This window comes from Phoca vitulina, unplaced genomic scaffold, assembly GCF_004348235.1.
Source record: "Phoca vitulina isolate PV1807 unplaced genomic scaffold, GSC_HSeal_1.0 scaffold36, whole genome shotgun sequence".
In the NCBI taxonomy this organism is placed as follows: Eukaryota; Metazoa; Chordata; class Mammalia; order Carnivora; family Phocidae; genus Phoca; species Phoca vitulina.
In genome coordinates, this window is record NW_022589739.1 from 14,966,962 (window position 1) to 14,979,861 (window position 12,900).

The 12,900-nt window shown below is 52.4% G+C and overlaps 1 long non-coding RNA gene across 1 annotated transcript; it reads right to left on the reverse strand.

Moving 5' to 3' along the window:
* Positions 1–11,401: 11,401 nt before the first annotated feature.
* On the reverse strand, positions 11,402–12,206 carry LOC116646332. The gene is made up of 3 exons (XR_004302110.1): positions 12,157–12,206; positions 11,690–11,731; positions 11,402–11,486 (listed from the first exon to the last, which is right to left on the reverse strand). It is a non-coding gene; the product is annotated as an uncharacterized LOC116646332 (long non-coding RNA).
* Positions 12,207–12,900: the final 694 nt, after the last annotated feature.

The following is a 12,900-nucleotide window of genomic DNA, read 5'->3' on the forward strand; positions in this document are numbered from 1 at the left end:
TTATCTCTTAAGCTAGTTTGAGTTGGGTGTATACCGCTTGCCAGCAAAAGAATATGAATACCCATCCTCACAGGAAATTTGATTACTTGGTACCCCAACCTGTGAGTCACTACCTGAAGCAGAACCCCATTAACTTTCAATGCAGTCTACTAAAGTTAACAGCATTACCTAAAGGGTACATTACCAGGAGAGTCCTTGGGATAGAATGGAGGGAGGACTGAACTAAGAGGGGTCGAGAGTCCAGGGTCTTTGTCCTAGAGCTTGCCACTGACCTGATGGGCAACTTTGTGCCAGCCATTGGCCCTCTCTGGGAACCCATTTATTCAGCTATAGCAGGGGGATAATCCTTGCCCTGCCATCACCAGGAGTTATGTGGGTCTGAGGAGCTAGTGAATCCTCAAGAGGGTTTAGGAACTGATGCAATGTCATGCAAATAGAGGACAAATTACCATTCACTCCTTGATCTCCATCATCCATCAGCATTGGCGACATTTGACAGTCAAATGCTGAAAATGAAGGTGATGGATGGAGGGAAGGAGGAGAAGGCAGGGCCCACTGAGGAAGGCACTTCAAGGCTGGACAGCGATCTTGCCTCACCTCTGTCCTGTCCTTAAGCAAACTGCAGGCTTCATGGTTTTGCCCAACCTTCTGATTTTGCCCCAGACCTTTTGCTCCCTTCCTATGAGGAATGACCCAGCCTGGGTATAAAAGAGGGAAATCTCAGCCCCAAGTAGGAAGGGACTTGGTCTGAGTCATCTGTGTTTTCAGTGCCCACCATAAGGCCAGGCATAGCACATACAGGAAAGAAGGATGCAAGAGGAATAGCATTTGTAAGTTGCCTACCGTGGGTTGAGTTATACATACATCATCTCATTCAACAATCCATTTTATAGATGGAAAAGTTGAGGCCCCACAAAGGTACAAGATATGATCCAATGTCACACACCTGTAAGTGATGAAGTCTGATCCGATTCCAAACCTATATTTTTGTCATATGGCAAATAAGAGGCAGAACTGTGAGGGACGCTTACCCTGCAGATTGACGTGAGGCAGAGACAGGGCCTCTTAATTCCTTGGAATTAAGGTAAGAGGCCACCGGTAAGAGGCTAGTGATGATGACCCCTGTAGTAATAACAGGTCTCACAGTTGTACTAAAGTGGCCTCTCAGACCAAAGGTCTTCCCCTTTTATTTCACTCAAGAGAAATGCATTAGGGGCGCCTGGGTGGCTCAGTCATTAAGCGTCTGCGTTCGGCTCAGGTCATGATCCCAGGGTCCTGTGATCGAGACCCACATCGGGCTCCCTGCTCAGCAGGAAGCCTGCTTCTCTCTCTCCCTCTGCCCCTCCCCTCCGCCCATGCACTCTCTCTCTCTCAAAAAAAATTTTTTTTTTTTAATTAAAAAAAAAATCTTTAAAAAAAAGAGAAATGCATTAATTTCTTTCCTTGGAAGCCCAGATCTAGCTGGAGATTATTTTCCAGTAGCTCCAAACTTCAGAAGAGCTGCCTCCCACAACCCAGAGTCATCCTAAACATAGATTGTATTGTCATCAACCAGGAATAGAATCAGGGTGAGAGCATGGATTCTCTTGAGGGGTAAACATAGAACTTGGATGGCAGGTGAAGCTGACTTAGTGCTGAGTGAGGTCAGGGCCAGCAGGCGCTGGGCAGGCCTCGGATTGAGCCACAGGTTGGAGATAGCAACCCTTCTCTGCCTTTCCCCACTGTGGGCGGGTCCCTGGAGCTGTACCCAGTGGCCAGGTCTGAGGCTATAATGCACTGGAGATGGTCCTCCCTACATCGTCTCTAATCCTCACAACAACCAGGGGAACAAGGCATTATTGTCCCCAGCCTACAGACAAGGAAACTGAGCCTCAGGAAAGTTAAATGACTGGGCAAGTATCTTAACTATAATTTCATCTGTAAAAACTAGGATAATAAAAGTATCTCATAGGGTTGTTGTGAGGGTTAAGTGTAAATACTCTATGTGTATTTAAACTTAGATAAAAATTAAAAAGTGCCTGGCACATAGTAGATCGTCAAAGAATGGGATCTGCTGCTGATTATGATTTTTCCCTGTAGTAATCATATTAGCCCATCAAGTGGGCAGAGTGTGGTCACAGTACTTTTCAGCTTATGTGTGCATATGAATCACCTGGAGAAGTTAAAAAAGATAGGTTCCTGCCCCCACTCCCACCCCCAAGAATCTACTCCGGTAGATCTGGGTGGGGCTTGAAAATTTGCATTTCTAACAGGCCCCCAAGTCATGCCTGATGCTACAGGTCCATGGACTACTCTTTGAATAGCGCTAATATTTCAATACTCCCCCTCTCCATCCATTGCCCCACCTGCCTCTTACTCACACCCTTGCCAGCTCCAGGTGCAGGAAGAACATAGCCTGCTATTACTAATGTCCATGTGGAGCCCATTTTATTTCCCAAATAGGTGTCTAACTTCGGTCTCTAGGCTGCCAGTGAGCTGCATCTTGCCTGGGTCAGAAATTTAGCTTTCCCATGGCGTGGTAATTGCCTGGGATTCCTACTGATTTCTTGCCAAATCTCATGGAGCTTAAAGGTTGACACCACAGCTTGGGCACAGACCTGGGCCTGTGGGCACAGGACGATTTCCATCTGTAAAGCAGATTTGTGAGACTCCTGTACTTAGCCAAGTACTGAGGAAGCAGCGGAAAAAGAGGCCCTGGGTTAGCTGGGCTGCTGAGGACTCAGCTCTGTGAAGAAGGGCTTTTCATACCTGCAGAGGGGAGAGTGAGGGTCAGCACAGAGCATGAGCTAAGACTGGAGAGTTGCCAAGCTAGAGATTGCTGAACTCTATTAGTATGAGGGTCGAAGGTGAATAATCTGACCCTATCTCTGGTCTAGACTGTTATTTTCTGCTCTTGGTGACCTCACAGTGTGTGCCATAGGCAAAGGTCCTCCTTACCGTCTCCTGATAACCCTCTCCTTAGTTCCTTCCCCTCAGGGTCCCCAGGCCCAAATCTCTTCGGATCGAGATGTTGGAAATGACCAACAATCTGTATTGTGCCCTTTTTGCTCCTCTATGTTCCTGATTTGAAAGCTGAGGTTTCTGTATTGAAATTGGAAGATGGTTTTAGGCCATGGAGTTTGGGTTAAGGTCAAGTCCTATGGGCAGATAGGAGCTTTGAGGGGAAGGTACCATGTCCATTTGTTCACCATATTATTCCATCCCCTGGCATAGTAGGGACTCAATAAAAATTTGTTGATTGAGTGAATGAATGGCCATTCCACATTCAATCCTCCAAAATTGGGAACTCAAAGGTGGATATTAGGCAGGATAGGACACGCTTGCCTTTCCTGACCTCACTCCTTTGGTTTGAGGACTTGATGGCATCTAAATGACCCAGAAGATGATCCCTGGTAGCCTGAGTTAAAGTGAACCCTGGATTCAGGGAGGTACTATTAAGAGGCTCCCAGGCCAGAGCTGAGGAACACCTTTGTCATTCCAGTAATCCGGGTTTGTTCCACGGTCTTTGTTGTTACTGGAAAATCTTTCCTAACGCCTGATCTGAACACTGTAGTTCGGCATCTGCTGTGTTGTTAAACATTGAGGGATGCTTGCGTGAGCGCCTTGACCCGGAGCCTTGAAAGTTGAGAGCGAGGCTCCCAAGGTCAGCGTGGTGGTGGTAGCAGGAATCAGTGAGAGAAGACCTAAAGGAGAAGCTGAATCAGGAGGCCAGAGTCTGGTGTGTCAGCTGCCTTCCACCTCTCATGTGAAGAGTCCACCTTGCTGGAAAGTAACAGTTTCCTTAGGACACTCAGGAGGGTCGCGGTGGGGCTGGGGGGTAGGGTTCCAGGTTTGTTTTCCAGGCCAATGAGTATCCCAGTGCTTCCAAAATTGCAAATGGAGGGCACAGGCGTCCTATTAAGCCCAGAGTCAGGAGGTGGGCAGATCCTCCCTCATCAGATCTCCCCGAACCCAGTGGAGCCTGACAAGGATCCGCAGCGGCAAACACACTTATGCTTGCCCAGGAGCTGAGGCTGATCCCACCAGCTAGGGACAGTCGGGTTCCAGATTCAGGAGCTCAGGTAGGTGATGTGTTGGGCAGGGCTGCTGCTTTTGTTGCGTCATACAGAAGTGCCTGGCCGAAAGCCAGCCAACGCGGAGCTCCCCAACACATGTACCTGTAGGGCTGCAAATGTCTGTTTTCCGACTGGTACTGGGTAGACCATGGAAAACCCCGGGTTTGGGTGTCTGAGGTGAAGCTAAGCATGACTTCCTGAGAGCTCTGGACTGGGGAGCCCATGCTTAGCTTCTTTGGGAGGTGCTGGGACCAAGGGCTGCCTCTCCTCCTTGCCGTGTCTGAGAGAGGTTGACCCGGGCCTGGGATAGGGCTGCCCTGTATCCAGACCATTCTCAAAAGAGGCCTGTGTACTTGACAGTGGGACCTCTGGTCTGTGGGTAGGAATTAGTAACAGACTGTGGAAGGACATCTCACTTAAATGACATTTAGGAGAATGTACTTCATTGAATAGAATCTTACAGAAAAGAGCAAGATGATAGGAAATTAGGGTTATGCCGGGAACCAAGAGGACGCTTGGAACAGCAGTAAAGGCTTTTAGTCTACCTTCTTTTTTTAGCTCTCACTCCTTCCTCCTTCCTTTCTTTCTTCCCTTTTAAAAAACAAAACAAAACAAAACAAAAACAGCTGAGTGAGACCTTGGGCAGTTTCTTAAACTCGTTGAGCCTGCATTTCTTCTCTGTAAAGTGGGCAGAAGAACGTGAACCCCAGGTTGTTGAGAGGATTCAGAGTGTGTCTATGTGATGCAATGGGGCAGGGATGGGCAAGCTTGTCTTCACCCTCCCTGCCTTGTTCCCATCTCGTTTGCGTCTCTGGGCAGCGCCAGGGGGCCGGAGGCAGTTTGTCAGTGAGACTAGAGCCATAAGGGCTCTCTCTCGTATCGAGGGGACCACAGGGACCCACGGAGGAGGCCTGGCTCCTGGCAACTGGAGGGGCTGGTGCTAGCGAAGGCAGTGAGCCCCACCATGTCCTGTCAGGCTGCCCAGCCAGTCCTCACTGCTCGTCTGGGGCGGGAGTGAGTACCTGCTTTGTGTAAAAGAAGAAATAGAAGCGTAGACTTGCCCAAGTACCAAAGGTCACACACAGCAAGTGATGGAACTGATGCTGGAACCAAGTTTCCTGGTCCGGAGGCTCTGTGGAGTCAGCACTCCACCTCTCTGCACTTCTGTAGCCCCAGGAACTGTCTAGGCTTGGGCTGAGGACAGTTCCTGACACACGGAATGACAGTCCTGGGTGGAGGCTGTGAGAGAAACCTGAGGAGCAGGGATCTCTGTGAGTTTGCCTCACCACCCCCCTCCCCCCGCCCCCCAATCTCCTGGGGCTGACCCTTGCTCAGAGTCCTGCTGGAACAAGATCCGGTGGGTCAAACCTTTACTGAGGGCCGGCCCAAGACAGGTACATCAGTGCGATTGGTTAGTTTAATGCTCACCATGGCCCTGTGAGGCTGGCCTCACTAGCCCACGTTTTAGATGACAAAAGTGAGGCTCAGAGAGTGGCAGTGATTTGCCCAAGGTCACACAAAGTCAGGAGCCTGAGCGCTCGCAGACCAGGGCTTCACCTGTAGCCCCGCGGCACTGCCAACATCGTCCACCAGGTGGCAATCTCCCCCAACTTGCTGCGGGCGGCCGGCGACCTGAAATCAGATGGCAATGCCTGTGGTCGGTCGCTGATCCCAGTCCTTTCTGCCTGGTGTTTCAAAGCCGCCCCGAAGCATCACTTAGTAACCATTGTTCCCAGCGGGAAGTGAATGCCCTGAGAGGGGCTGTGGCTTCCCAGGGAAGGAGGCTCTGTGTGTGTGCCTGAACACGGCACTCGCTTCAGTCCAGTTCCATTTGTGACTGGTGCACCTGCTGCCCCGTCCTTAGCTGAGATATGCTGGGCCTCATTCCCTTGGCATCTCTCCGCCCCTCTGTTGTCAGGCCTCGCTCCGTGGTGGCAGCTGAGCTGTCCCTTGACTCTGGCAGAGGTCCAAGGCCCAGCCTCTTCTGTAGGTGGGGTCACCCTTACCTGGTTTGAGGCTGTCTGGACAGCCTGATGGACCCATGCCCTGTTCTAACCTGTGATCTTCTTCCACGCCTGCCTACAGCCAGGAAGAATTAGGAGGGGGTCCTCTGCATCCTTCCTGGAACACCTTACCACTTCCTTTCATCACTGCTGGCTGGAACAGCCCCCCTTCTCAGAGGATTCCTGCCACTGGATTGCTCTACTAGAAACTTCGTCCCGGTCTCTGTGCTGCTCAGGGTGGGCCTGTGGGTTCCCAGCTCAGCAAGTTTTCTGCCTCGGTAAGAGAGCGAGGTTCCGCTTCTGGCAGGCATGCCCGGTTTCTCTAAGGAGCTCTGGAATAGTTCCCATTCTCCATCACGGCAGTCACTTCTCCACAGGAACAGAGCGCTCCTCACAGGGCTGTGCTGATGTCCCCCGGTTTTCCCTCCTAACACTTCCGTGTGTCTGTTTATAGAGTGTCTCCATAGAGTGTGGTCTTAGAGCCTCCTGTCCTCAGCTGGGGGCCTTCACAGCAGTTCCACAAGCCTGAGACCTCAGGGGAAGTCCTACTCTACATCCTGTCAAGCAAAGGTCATTTACGGACACAAAGGGTTTAGTTTTGAAGTGAGGGAGACTAGGAGCTCCACAAAGGCAGGGACCTGACATTTGAGTTCCACGTTGCCAGCACCCATCACAGGGCCTGCATGGAGTAGGCCTGGGCAGATCTCTCACATGAGTGAGAGTCCCTGAGGTGACCTCTCCCCGATGCTGGATTAGGTTGGGTCACCTCTCAGAGCAGGATGGCTCCCCTCCCTCTGGAGCCCCCACATTCCCCTCTGCAGGAAGTGGGAGGATGGAGAACAGAAGAAATATTTATGGCTGCCGGGTTCCCGTGCTTCTCTTGTTCTCATGCCTTCTCCATGATTTTTGCTAAATCTATGTATTCTTAATATTTTTCTTTAGCATATTTTATGTATATGCCTAATCTCACTATCTCCTAAGTAATAATATTCATGAAATCATAGGCTTGATATGTTAGTTTTATTTTTTTCCTAATACACACTGATATAAATATGTAACTATTAAAAAATATTAGCAGAGACCACCGACAAACATCCTGTGTGCTCCCAGTGAGGCGTGTACCGCACTTGGGGTATTTATTTTTCACAAAACCCTATGAGGTCAGTGATGTTATTTCTGTGTTACAGAAGCTCAGAGAGGTGAACTGCCTTGGCCAAGGTCACATAGAGTCTTTTGATCTTGACCTTACCGCCTCCAGATAGGAGAGGGGAAGGGAGGCTGTGTGTGGAGGGGAATGCGGGGTGGAAGGGGATGCGGGCAGCTACCAAAGAGAAATGCTGGTGGCGGAGAAGACAGGCGGTGGGGGCAGGACTCCACGTCAGAAAGGCAAAGGGCCTGAGTGCCCGACGACCTATGCTCAGTAATGGCCGTGCAGATAGCCGCAGACTGGCCTGCATGTGTGTGACGAGGATTGATTTTGCTAGCGGGCCCGGTAATTGGATGATGAAAGCTCTGCAGCTGGGACCGCTCGCTGGAGATTAATTATTAGGAAGGAGGGGAGTGGCCGGGATGACGCTGGGCGGTGGCGTCTGTGACCCCCCTGCAAGAGCAGGCAGCCAGACCTCAGCAATCCGGCGGACCCCTCCGCATGCAGCTGCTACCCAGAGAGGGAGGCCGCTGGTCCAGAGCCACAGCCATGCCATGTTTCATGGCAGAGCGGGGGTGCGGGGTTTGGGAGGTCCCCAGGAGGAAGGCCATTCCTGGGAAGGAGCAGCAGCTACGGCAGCAGGAGGAGCCTGGGCTTGGAGTCAGGAGGCCAGAGGGGAAATCCCAGCTTTGTCGCTTACTGGCTTTGTAGCCTTGGAAAGGTGGCAATATCTTTGAGCCTCAGGTTCCCCAGCTGTAAAATGGGAGGACGGTGCTGACTTCACTAGGAAGTTGTGAGGATCCAAGGAGATTTTTGGGCCCTCTGGACCTGGGACCCACTCTGGGGAAGCTTTTATCTTCACCCCCACTGCTCAGGTCTGGCCCTTGTCCCCCCACCTGGGGCCTGCGTGTCCTTCCTTATCCTCCCCAGGGCCCTAAAACTTGGTGCCCAGCCACTGTGGGTACTTTCTGCATGAATGTCAAGGTCCCCAGCAGGATGGGGAAGCCAAGGGGTTGGAGGATCCCAAGAGGAGGCCCTGAGGGGAAGGCAGGGTTAGAGAACGAGTCAGTCCTGAGTCCAGCCATCTCCAGGCTCTCTAGGAGAGCCTCTTGCTGGCATCCGATTCTGCTCACACTTTGCAGGACTCTGGCTGGGCTTTGAGGGATTTGTCATCCCCCTCCCTCAGAGGCCTCAGGGTCTGAGGGTAAGGGCTGGGGATGAAGAGAAGCAGCCCTGGTTCACCTGGGGCAGGAGGAGTGGGCTCAGGAGGAAGAAGCTCTAATTCCAGCTCTGCCATTTAGCCAGCTAGCTGTGTCCAGCTTTTGCTTACACATGACCTTTCGTGGCCACAACCACCTCCATGGCTCCTCCCTCCGCGCCATCTTGGAGTCTTCACTTCTTCCTGCCAGATGCTCCCATCCTTCCCAATTCATATGCATGACAGAGGGAATCTGGCCATGATCAGGGGGTCACAAGGCCCTCATAGATCTGTGGGAGGGACAGGCCCCTGGACTGCCATGCCTCTTAGCAGACGAGGGTTGAGGTTGGACGAGCTCTCACACCACAGACCTTTCTCCTGGCCCCTTCCTTTTGCCTTCACCCTCGTGGAGGCCTCCAGCCTTGGATTCCCTGACCGCTGAAGTTTTTCTGGGCCTCTCTCCCTCTCCCCGCCAGCCTGGACCTTGGGGGGGCGGGGTGGCACTGTCCCATCCAGACCCCTTGCAGTACCCTGCACCCCCCATCCCAGCAAACCTCCCCCCACTTAAAGTTGCAGACCCCAGCTCTGCTGTCGTTCACAGACCTCCTGCCAAGGTCTCCGTCACTGGGAAGGGAGTAGGTGACGACTGTGAGGATTCACTGAGCACCTCTAAGCGCCTGGCCCGCTGCTCAATGCTTTCCCCATTAACGTTATGAACGCTTTACAGTCCTCCTTGAGACGAGGCTTTGCCCAGATGAGAACAAGGAGGTCTGGCCAGGTGAGAGGACATGAAGCCAGCTCTAACTACAGATCCTTGGCTCACGAGGCAAGCCGCTGGTGGGAGCACTAGCATCATTAAGCTTCCACAGGGCACACTGGCATTTCCCGCCTTCTCTCTAGCTTTACAAGGTCAGTTAGCTAACAGCTAACTTTTATCGAGCCCTTTATGCGTGCCAGGCACTGTTGTAAGCACTTTACGTGTATGTACCAATTCACTGTGTCTTCTTCATAACTCTAGAGGATAGGCTCTGTCAGTATCCCCGTTTTGGAAACAAGGAACTCAGGTTCAGTAAGTTGGCTACAGTCACGTCATCCTGATGGAGCCAGGCCCTCTCCCTGCAGACCCCCAGCTCACAGCCAGGCCGTATCCCTGCAGAACCCCAGCTCACAGCCAGGCCGTCTCCCTGCAGAACCCCAGCTCACAGCCAGGCCGTCTCCCTGCAGAACCCCAGCTCTTGACCACTGTGCTACAGCATGGGGGCCACAGAGCTGCCCCCATTTCAGTTCAAGGCCCCGGAGCCCATTTTCTGCCCACTTCCTCCAGGAAGGTTCCATCAGTCATTCCCTACCCAACCCCCACACCTTTAAGTTCTCTCTTCCCGCTGGATCCTTGTGACTTTCCCATGCCGACAACGTCCTCCATCTCAGGTTACTCTGCAGCTACTTCTCTCTCTCTCCCTTTTCTTTTTTTAAGATTTTATTTATTTATTTGACAGAGAGAGAGCAAGAGAGGGAACACAAGCAGGGGGAGTGGGAGAGGGAGAAGCAGGCTTCCCGCTGAGCAGGGAGCCCGATGCGGGGCTCGATCCCAGGACCCTGGGACCATGACCTGAGCCGAAGGCAAACGCTCAACACCTGAGCCACCCAGGCGCCCTTGCAGCTACTTCTCTTCCTTTCCTCCCCTCACAGCCCAGGTTCTGGAGAGAGTTTCTCCACGTGTTGTCCACGCTTCCTCACCCCTCTTCCAAACTGACTTCCACTCCTCCCACTCTGCCCTAAGCAGATGGAGACGGCGCCCTCCCCTTTCCAGAGGAAAAACTGCGTGCCCATCCACAGCTGAAAAGAACCTGTCAACCAAACATGAGATCAGCTACGTAAGTTGTAAAACATGTTACAGATCTAGCAGTTCCGCGGCAAACGCAATCAAGATTAAAAAGAGGATCAAAGGCAAGAGCGCTGAGTCCTTTGGTAAAACCCGACTGGCGGTGAGGCTTGAGCCGAGTCTTCTCCATCCCACCGGAGTTCTGAACACCTCTCTGCTCCCGCGTGCTAACGTCTCAGCCACCCCGGCTCCCCAGTGTGGAGGCGGCGACCCATCCTGGCGCTGTCCCGTTTCACTGCGGACACAGCCTTCTTCCGCTTCCTCGCCCAGTTAACATTCGGCCGTGCGGACTGTGGCTTCTTTCTTGGCAACTACAATTACTGGAAAAGAGCATCAAAATAAGTCTCCTGTTCTTCTTGGTGGTTTTGCAGTCACCATACTTCCCTAATGGCCTTTAGGCATTTCTCAGCCTTTCTCCCTTCCTCCTACAATCTTTGTTCTTTCCTTCACATCTGGCCTCTGTCTCCCTTCCTAATGCTCTACTTGCCGCACTGGGCTCAGGGTTTCTGGGAGAGGTTGGATAGGAGTCACTAGTGTGCCAGCCCTGAAAGATGACCCGGGGCCTAATTCAGAGAGAGAATTCAGGGTCATGGGTAGGGTGTGTACAGACCCCTCCGACCGTTCGGTAACAGTGGGCCCAGGAAGACTCCATTGCCAAGGTTCCCAACGACTGCTCCACGGAGCTCCCCTGCCACCCTGCTCCCTGCGGGACCCTCAGCCCAGGTCACGTGGCAGCCTCAGGGCCCGCTTGCTCCTTGACGTTCGGGAAGCAATTCCATTCCTCATGGGCCAACATCACATTGTACCACTCTGATTCCTTATCTCTCTTCCTACTGCTCAATCTCTAAGGACTGGAATTCTAAGCTCCAGCCTGATCTTCCATTTGCTGTATACATTCCCTCTAATGACCTAATCCACTCTCACAACTGTGGCTACCCTTTGGTTAGCCATTCCCGAATCTCTGTCTCCAGGCTAGGTCTGGGCTCCATGCCCACATACTGAACTGCACTCTAATCCCCTGGCCAAGACCAAGCCCATCGGCTTCTCCCAAACCTACCCCTCCTTCTCTGCTCTCTCTCCCCACCCCACCCCCCTGGCCAGAAGCACTCACAGTCTCCGTGAGTCCCCTGTCCTTTGCTTTCCATATCCAAGTCACCGCAGAAATCAGATGGATCCTGTGCCCTCATAGACTCTCTGGAAACTGTAGAACATGGTTGAAAGAATGTGGGCTTTAGGGTTGGACAGACCTGGGTTGAAATCCTGCCTCTGGTACTTACTGACCATGTGACTTGGGACAACTCTCTTAACTTACCCAAGGCTTAATTTCCTAATGTACAAAATGTGGGTAATAACCTACTTTGAAGACTTGTTTTGAGGATTAGAAACACTGATGTAAATACTTACCCCGTGCCCGTCCCATCACGACACTTGCCGGTAGTATTCATCCTAATGATGGTAAAGATCATTATTATTTCTGGATTCACGTTATTGCTCTAATCTAGGGCCTCATCTTCTCCTTTGTGGACCACTGATGGCATCAGCCTCCTCACAGAACTCTCTGCCTTTGTTCTCCATCACCACCCCCAAATCTGCTTTTCCAGCGATAGGTGGAGAGATTTTTCTAAAATGCAGATCTGCGGGTGCCTGGGTGGCTCAGTCGGTTAAGCGTCTGCCTTCGGCTCAGTTCATGATCCCAGTCTCCCTCTCCCGCTGCTCCTCCCCCTGCTTGTGCTCTCTCTTTCCCTGTCAAATAAATAAAATCTTTTAAAATAAATAAAGTAAAATAAAATGCAGATCTGATCATGACAGTTAACCTGCTTAAAACTCTTCTCTCCCCCATTCTGTCTGAACTGTGTCCCAGCCACACTCACAGGTCTCCGAGCACACAGTGCTCACTCACAGTTCCCTCTGCCTCTGCCTGAATGTCTCCTTCCCCTCCCTTCCCTCATTCCCTGCCTGATACATCCTCCCCCCTCATGTCCGGAGCCACGCCTGCTCCCCCTCCACGTGGGTGTCTGTGTACTTGGAGTTGATTGGAGGGCAGGGGTCAGGTCTGATTCTGCTCTGTGCTCCCTGCTTGCCTGCACAGGGCTTGGCATAAAGAAGGGCCTCACAGAATGTCTTCAGAGGCTTGCCCAGGCTTGAACCCTGGTCCCTTGTCTTGCTGCCAGGGACTCTTTCCACCAGACCGGTCACTCTGCCCCAGCAGAGAGCAGGAGCCCAGAGCTGGTGGCCTGGGTGGGGGACCTCCCCCTGTGACGGCAGCAGTCGACCTGAGGACACCACACACCCCATCTCAGTGCTGCACTCGATAAGTGGGGGAAGGATAAAATTATCTACTGCCCACATCCTGTATCTCCCCATCTGACACGGAGGAGAGAGAAAAAATGAACGGCACAAAATCCAATCTTCCTTGGCGCAGAGGTGTGGGGGCGCGGCGGGGGGGCCTGGCGGCCCAAGCAGCAGCTCCTCGCGCAGCACATCTCCTATTTATTGGCTCATAATTGAAGGCAGCCTGGAGATGTCCCAGCCCTGGCCCCCGGCAAGACAGATGGGGGCACAGTGCCGGCTGAGGGAGGGCGTCGGGATGCACATCCTCACAGGACTGCCGCAGT